Genomic DNA, 9476 nt, shown 5'->3' on the forward strand with positions numbered 1-9476 from the left:
TTGATGACCGCAGTCTCTGTACACACAGAGCGTTTAATTTAGTTGTAGATACAGACAGGCTTGAAAAAAAGCCATGTATTGTGTTTGCTGTACTTTTATTTTGTATATTTTGAATTTGTTTTATTTTCATTGTATATTTTCTTCTGTTTGTTTTAATGATTTGTATTTTGTTTTGTTTTGTGTTTTTATTGTATTTTTTGTGTGTTGATTTTATTGATTTTTTTATTTTATTATATATTTTGTTTTGTTTTATTGTTTGTTTTTGTTTTACGTTTTATTATTGCTCACTAATGCATCTTACTGTTTCAAAACATTCTTAGACTAATTGTCTACATGGAATATATATGGATAAAATGCATGCACTAAATGTGTATATATGAATTTCAATGCACATATATATGCATACATAATCATACATATAAAGTTTATATAAATATAACTTTTAAATTAAATGTTAATATTTTTCTATCTCACGGTACATTATTTTTCGTATTGTGTATTTTTTTTATATCTGTCTTTTCTGTCATTGTATATTTAGTTTTTGTTGTTGTTTTTATTGTATATTTTGTTTTACTTTATTGCATCTATTGTTTTTTTTTTTTGTATTGTGTTTTTTTGTTTTATTTTGTCATCGATTTTTTTTTTTTGTTTTGTTTTTTATATTTTGTTCTGTACTTTTGTTTGTGTTGTATTTTTGTTTTATTGTATATTTTGTTTTATAGATTTATTTTATTGTATATATAGTTTTTATTTTATTTAGCTTTTTGTCTACATAGTACATTGTATCTTTTTATTAAAAATGAATTATTTAATAATAATAATAATAATAATAATAACTATTATTATTATTATTATTATCACATTATATTTCATTATATTTCATTTCACATTACATTTGATTTTACATTTTCATACATTTCATTGGTGATTTATAAAATTCACAGTAAATGAAAAGTTCTACATAAAGCAGGATGTCTAGGTTTCCTGAGAAACATCAGGAGGAACATCAGGATTTCCTGAGGAACATCATGTGTGGAATCACACTTTCCTTTTCCTGAGTCGAAACTGTGTCAGTTTACTGGCAGCACAGCACTTGTTTTGGCGTTTTACCCCACAATAACTGGTACAGAACAATAGAATCACATTTCTATAGCAATTCTTTTTATAATTCAAAGTTCAACACTTATTTATGACAAATATGGTTATAATGATGGACATTCATGTGCTATTAACACTCATTAACTAAAGCAGTTTGCCCTATTTTTGTTAGATGTTTACTGTAAAAGCCAACATGTTTGTTTGTAAAGTTGTCTTTTCTTATGCCCTTTAGAACTGAATATAGGATGCTGGCCTGTGTAGGACACTGTTGTCTGAGAGAGGCCTACGGCTACCACTACAGGTAACTGTCAGGAAGAAAAAAGCAATTTCAGTGCATTTACAGATACAGAGTGAAATTACATAGTTTGTTTGTGGTTTGTAATGGTTAAATGTACATCTGTGCCTTTACTAATATAAAACCATTTTCATTGAAAAGACACTGTTTTACTTATTCATAAGCAGCTCACATTTTTTGTATTCACACTTGATAATTACACTTCAACGCTGTAAATACGCTGTACTGATGCAGTCTAACACGCTTTGTTGCTCAGGACTCCTCATTCCTGACCACCTCAGAGACTCCGCCCACTGTCAGCCTGGTGATTCCTCTCATTGGCTTAGAGGTGAGTGATGATTAGCAGCCTCCACCAATCACTGAACAGCTCTATTTGATTCCTTTTTCCCCTGAAAGTCTATATGCGTGTTTGATATTTTTTTCACGCACTGCAGAAAAGTCAAGAAATAAAGGATTTGCAACTTGTTGCACTTATGACAAGACCAGAATAGCAAGAATTAACATACCATTGTATAAGCTCATTATGACACTAAAGTCCTTTTTACTGACCCATATGCAATATTCAAGCATATTTCACTCTTAGTCATGTTTAATGGATTTGGAGTAGGATCTCTAGCTGGTTTATAAAAGCTCCAGTCCCCAGGATAACAAGATTTCTTAAAGCAGTTATTGGATTACAAAATATCTTTGTATGTTAGAAAATCCATCTCGTCCTCATTGCTGAAGCCCAGCACACTCACACACTCATGCACACACATACACTTCATAGCCTGGAGAGGCTCTAAAGCGGTTTTATTGCCCTTTAATAATTGCTATACAGCGTTATTATCTTAATGCAGCCGTTTTTATTGGCTGAAGGGGACAGGGAATGGTTTACTAGCTCTCTCTGGAGCACTCATAGCTGCAGTATCCATCTCCATCTGTCTGTCATTCCCTCCCTCCTCTCATCCCTCTCCTCTGTCTGAGTGATGATTTCTAACCAGCTGGAAGTGGTTACGGCTTTACGGTTTAAATTCCCAAGTACGGTCTGTCACATGACCATATTTTTGTGCAATCTAATCATTCTGTGCTTTACATTTATATGCAATTATACAGAATTGCTCTAATAAGGCATAAAATATGTATTTGAAATTCATTGTGCTTTAAACTGAGCAAATTTAAATTATATTCTGGATGCAAACAGTTTTAAAGGATGGTTGTTATGTGTTGCTTGCCTTATTACGATTGCTTATACTTTGAGTTTAGGGATTTGTTTGAAATACAGGGGTAGTTCACAGAAAAATGCATTTGAGCTTCCGCAAGAACCAATGAGGTTAATTCTCGTGTTACACAGCACATTTGAGATTCTGTAAGAACCAATGAGATTCATTCTTGTGTTGCACAGCATGTTTGAGATTTTGTAAGAACCAATGAGATTCATTCTTGTTGCGCAGCATGTTTGAGATTCTGTAAGAACCAATGAGATTCATTCTCGTGTTACGCAGCATGTTTGAGATTCCATAAGAACCAATGAGATTCATTCTCGTGTTATGCAGCACGTTTGAGATTCTGTAAGAACCAATGAGATTCATTCTCGTGTTACGCAGCATGTTTGAGATTCTGTAAGAACCAATGAGATTTATTCTCGTGTTATGCAGCACGTTTGAGATTCTGTAAGAACCAATGAGATTCATTCTTGTGTTGCGCAGCATGTTTGAGATAGAACCAATGAGATGTATTCTCGTGTTACACTCAGCAAGTTTGAGATTCTGTAAGAACCAATGAGATTTATTCTCGTGTTATGCAGCACTTTTGAGATTCCATAAGAACCAATGAGCTTCATTCTTGTGTTACGCAGCACATTTGAGATTCTGTAAGAACCACGATTTAATCTCGTGTTATGCAGTACGTTTGAGATTCCGTAAGAACCAATGAGCTTCATTCTTGTGTTGCGCAGCACATTTGAGATTCTGTAAGAACCAATGAGATTTATTCTTGTGTTATGCAGCACGTTTGATATTCCGTAAGAACCAATGAGATTTATTGGCTGCTAATCATCACTCACCTCTGAGCCAACATCTGGACACTGTCTACACTGGATGCAACAAAGTGATCGTTGCAAATCATTCATATTTTCTGTCAGTAGTCATAAAAAGCACAAGGCATGAGTTAACTGTTAGGGATTTGTCGTGCAGACAGCGTCACTGTTTATAATGGGTTCTATTGTATTTTTTTGTGTTGCACGGCACCACTCGCATTCTGTGTAGACACGGTGTCAAACGTCCTATCAACCACCTACAGTAGCAATGCCCTAGAACCCCTCAAGAACACAGTAGCAACTTCTTAGCAACTACCCAGAGCACTGTAGCAACTGTCTAGCAACCACCCAGAAGAAAATGTAAAATGCAGTTCTCATTTTTATTATTATCATGAAGTAGGTGTTTAGTGAATTCTCTTAATTAGCAGCTCAATGCAGAGAAACGCCCCTCAAATTAGCAGTGCTTTCTTTCTTTTTATATCATTATTATTGTGATTTGCATAAAAATAACAAGCACCCACAAGTGCAGTGGGTGAATAGGGAAGTCTGCCAGCAGGACAGTGTGTGGGGGAGTCAGGGTGCATTTGGGTGCCGGGTGTTAATTGCAAGTGAGTTCTGGCTCTGATATCACACAGATGATCGTATGGAGACTTCAGGCCTTCACTGCTGTCTGAGAGACGAGGGTGGGGATCACTGACTTATGTGTTTCATCATTAGTGAAGTTGGGGGCAGGAAGACTAGAGAGAAGGGACACATGGGAATTTCTGAATTTTAAGATGTCTGACAGGATTCCGGACGATGAGAGAAAAAATTGAATTTTATATAGGAATGCAGTGCATTAGAAAATGTGTAAACAAGCCTAGCTAAATAAGAAAAAGAAAAAGAAAAATGTATGTGTGTGTATTGAATTTCATCAAGATAATACATAATAAATTTGTATAATAGTTAGTTTTATATGAAAATAAATGTGTATATATAAACCTTTAACTTAATTTTATTACATTTAATTGATTTTATTTGATAATACATAATAAATATTGCATAATACGTAGTGTTATAATAACATTTTAATTATAATTATATTTATATTATATTTTCAATTATATATATATATATATATATATATATATATATATATATATTTGAAAATATATATCTTTCCATTTATTTTAGTTCAAAATTAAAAATGTTTTCCTTGATGCTTGCATTTTTATATAAATGATTCAATGTAGATAAATAAAATATTATTCATAAATTTTATATATATATATATATATATATATATATATATATATACAGTATATATATATATAATTTTATCAAGATAATCATCACATAATAAATTTAGTATAATAATTAATTTTATTACTTTTAATTGATTTTATTATGATAATACATAATAAATATTGCATAATAAGTAGTGTATATTTAAATTAGGGGTGTCAACGTTAACGCGCTAACGCATGCGTTTAATCTAAAAATTTTAACGCGTTAACATTTTTTTAACGCAAATTAATCGTTTGATAAGGTTTGACCCCAACTTCTTCCCGTCATCGCAGCGCAGAAGGTTATCTATCATTGTGTGATGAGGGTACAGCGAACCAGTGTTGCCAGGGCAGCGGCACAAGTGGGCTATTTTGAAAATACAGTTGCGGGAAAAATTACAGAGTCGTGGGTTGCTGTTTTTTGGGCTACTTTTATAATGTACCGCGGCCACCCAAAGTGTATATAGACAAATAAAAATTAAAATAGATCCTTTTACTAATGTGTATTATACTTGGAATATATACCTGACAACTTAAGAACGGAGAGGCGGTTATAACATCACAAACAACGTGAGTTTCAGCCAGAGCAAACATGTTAAGACTTTTACACAGCAGAAATAAACATGACAACAGCCACTATAGACTATATAAGATAATAAACACACAATTACGATAGGATATTTGTATGTGATTTTCTTGAAATGAATGTGTACATCTGAAATTCTAATTTGTGCAGCGATATAAAAGGCTATAAATAGCATATTTTAACAACAGTAAACGACCAAATTCCACATGATCGCAAAAGAAAGTTATTACAAACACTCGATGGTGGTTTGAAGTGAGTTTTGAGTAAAAGTGTATTATTAATCTCATAAATTGTCTTATGAATCATGATACTAATATTAGCTCTAATGCACCTGCAGAACAGGTCCAATTCTTCTTCATAATGCATTTTGTCATAATACTTCACGTAAGGTCGCAAGAATGTTTTGTTGTATTTATTTAGAAATACTTTTGATAATAGTTGGGTAAATGTATACTGGGATTGAAGTGATGTGGCTTGGTAAACTTTTTATTTCCAGTATAATGGCTGAATAAAAACAAAAGAATAATAAGGATAATGTCTCATACCTGGTGGAGGTGTGAAGGGTTCTATTTCCTTAAACTAGTTTGTCATGCATTTCTTCATTTCAACACATTTACAGGTAAATCCTAGTATTTTAAACTTGTGATTAATCATGATTAATCACAGTCCATGACTGTGATTAACGCGATTAATTTTTTTAAACGATTGACAGCACTAATTTAAATATAATTACTATAACTATAACGTTTTAGAAATAATTTTATTTTTTAAATATATTATTTTTATTATAATAATGATATAATTATAACATTATATTAGAATACATATAAGTTTATTTTATGATATGATTTTTAAACAAAACTCTTGTGTTGTGTTTTTTTTGTTTTGTTTTTTGTTTTTTTACACAATTTTCTTCTGTAATGTTTATGTATGTATATTGTATAGCATTTTAACAGGGGTGAAAATCGTGCACCTGCCCACAGTGAATCGATACTCGTGGCTCTACCCACAGAGCTGAGAATTATGGGGGAAGGGAGATCCATTATTCAGAAGTGAGGGCCTGAAAATGCAAAACTTCTTTTTTTTTTTTTTTTCAGAAACCTTTTTTCCAGTTGGTAGCTGAAATAAAGAGGCTTGTTGCGGTGTAATAACATTTTTTTTTCCCCTCTCACATCCAGTGTAGAACAAACCGCTGCGCTTCAGTCGCTATGTAATTATCTCTTTGGCAACTGCTGTCGCTGTGATTGCCGGCGAGGGCCAGGAGACCAGGGAAGGGCAGGTGTGCGTGTGTGCGCACCCGCTTCGCAAATTATTTCAAGCTCTACAGACCTCTCACAAATCAAAACCAGCATTTCATTAAAACTAAAATTGTCGCTGATGGATTCATGGCTTGACGAGAAATTCAGTTATGGCACCGTGCGTCCTACATAGAGACCAATAATCGTACATCACCCTGCTGAGGACCATCCAGATGTTTTAAATGCACATCTGTATTTAATCAGCCGCACCTCATGCACTTTTAAAATTGTCATTGTTTTTTTGTTTTTTTTAAATAGCTAAAAAAATTTAAAATAAATTTAAAAAAATGAAAATTTGCTGAAAATTTACTCACCCTCAGGCTATCCAAGATGTAGATGAGTTTGTTTCTTCATGTGAACAGGTTTGGAGAAATTACGTTGCATCACTTGCTCACCAATGGATCCTCTGCAGTGAATGGGTGCCATCAGAATGAGAGTCCAAACAGCTGATAAAAACATTACAATAATCCACAAGTAATCCACACCACTCCAGTCCATCAATTAACATCTTGTGAAGCAAAAAGCTGCATGTTTGTAAAAAGCAAATCTATTATTAACTTTAAACGTCAATTCTGGCCAAAATACAAGTCCATAATCCGTATTAACGCTTCCTCCAATGAAAAAGTCCATCATCTTTTGTCATCTCTCATCAAAATCTACCGACACATTTGTTTGCACTGTTTTGGCTTGTAAACGGTGTTTGATCTGTGCAGATTTCTCTCCTGATTCAGACGAGACAACGTTTTCTACTGGAGAAATCAATGTTATGGATATTTTAGCTGCAAGCAACAGTTTGAAATTAGAAACGTCTTTATAATGGATTTGTTTCTTACAAACACGCAGCTTTTCACTTCACAAGACATTAATTGATGGACTGGAGTGGTTGTGGATTATTGTGATGTTTTTATCAGCTGTTTGGACTCTCATTCTGATGGCACCCATTCACTGCAGAGGATCCATTATAGTGTTGGGCGATATGCTCAATTGTCATATCATCTTATTGTCAGCCTGTGAGATCGCCGATACACAATATTATCCTGCTAATTTATTTAATTATTTATTTACTTAGTTTCATTACCAGGAAAGTGAACCAAATCCAGTGCAACGTTGAAAGAAGCCAAATGTTCAACCAGAGAACATTGACTTCAGTCACGTGTGAGTTAATGCACTTCAAAAACACTCCTGTTATAATCAGTTAAGCTGTCTGCACTGTCTGATAAATAAATCTCTTATACTTACATCGCACGTACATCTGCACTTTGTTGTTTATTCGCGAGAGAGCTGAATTTAGTCAGCAAGTGTGCGCAATGAACAACAAAACTCTGCTGTTTTAAAGATGACTCATCTGAACACCTCTGATTGGCCATTGTGTTCATAAACTCAACGGAATCGTGTGTGATTGGTTATAAAGCACAACACTGTAAAACGTGTAAAAAGAAATATGATGGAACAAATTAGACATAATATTAATTAGATAGTATTACTAGCTTAATAATAATAATCGTCTTGCTATCGTCAAAGGCATCAGCCACAGGTGATATCTCTGACTATCGTCGATACACAATGCTATCGTCTATCAGCACAACCCTAATCCATTGCTGAGCAAGTGATGCAATGCTAAATTTCTCCAAATCTGTTTTGATGAACAAACAAACTCATCTACATCTTGGATGGCTTTAGAGTGAATAAATTATCATTTTTGTCTGAACTGTTCCTTTAAGCAACACTGGTTTTAAGGAAGTAATCTCATCTAAATTGACCACTTAATATTATACATATCAAAGCAAAATATGTCTGTATTTTAGCTCAGTAGGTGTTGAATCTTAATTGTCTCAGCATAAAGCTATGCTGCAGTGGCTGAACAGATGCTCCCATGCCTTCTGAAATTCAGCCGTCATTTCCAAACCGATCCAGACAGCCCGACAAACGCAGAAACACAGACATCTGCTGTGTGTGAAGTAGCCAGCAGGGTGAGGCTTGAATGCGAATGTAGTCAGCCAGCCAGCAGATATCAAGTCTACGTCCACATGGTCCTGTGAAGCACCAGTCAGGATTTACACTGCATATAACTCAGTTTGAAATAGAGATACAGAGGGACAGAAATGCAGTCAGGGGATTGGTCTGAGGGGTTTGAGATAGTGGAGGTGGGAGCGATAGGGGCTCAGCAACTGGAACAGATGTCAGGCTATGAACAGGTGCTGGTCGTGCGATACGGTGCACAGGCTCAGATGTGTGATGTTCACCTGCAGTCGCTTTTACAACTAAATTAACCATTTTTCAAAGCTACAATCCTCCATGCTTGTGTTTTGCCCAGTGTTTTATATGCTCAGTTGTGTATTTGAACAAATGGAACATGTACTTACAAAAAAACTTTGTATAAATATAAACATCATATACTACTCCTAGATAATGAAACTTAAAATAAAAGGCAGTTTTCTTGACAGGCTTACAAATAAAAGTAATATAAACAAACCATGAGCTTTGAAGTGTTCAAAGTTTACATTAACACTAGCCTGACACAACAAATTATCAGACAAACATGATTTGTTTGTCCACGCTGCAGGCCAATCAGAAAATATTTGATGTATGAGGTCTGGGATTTTAGACCAATGAGATTTCAGAGTGGGCGGGGCTACTCAATGATGCCACCAAAATAGAAACCGATCAACAAAATGTCACTCTCACTCAGCTCTGATTACTGACGAAAACTGATTAGAACAAAAGCTCTATACTCCATACTGTACATACAAAGTTATTAACGGACAAAAATTTCCAATTCTGGAAATGTTGGGACGTTTTTTAAAAAATTTGAATAAAATTAAAACTAAAAGACTTTCAAATCACATGAACCAATACTTTATTCACAATAGAACATTGATAACATAAATGTTTAAACGGAGAAATTTTACACTTTTAT

Source organism: Onychostoma macrolepis, chromosome 25 (genome assembly GCF_012432095.1).
Source record: "Onychostoma macrolepis isolate SWU-2019 chromosome 25, ASM1243209v1, whole genome shotgun sequence".
NCBI lineage: Eukaryota > Metazoa > Chordata > Actinopteri > Cypriniformes > Cyprinidae > Onychostoma > Onychostoma macrolepis.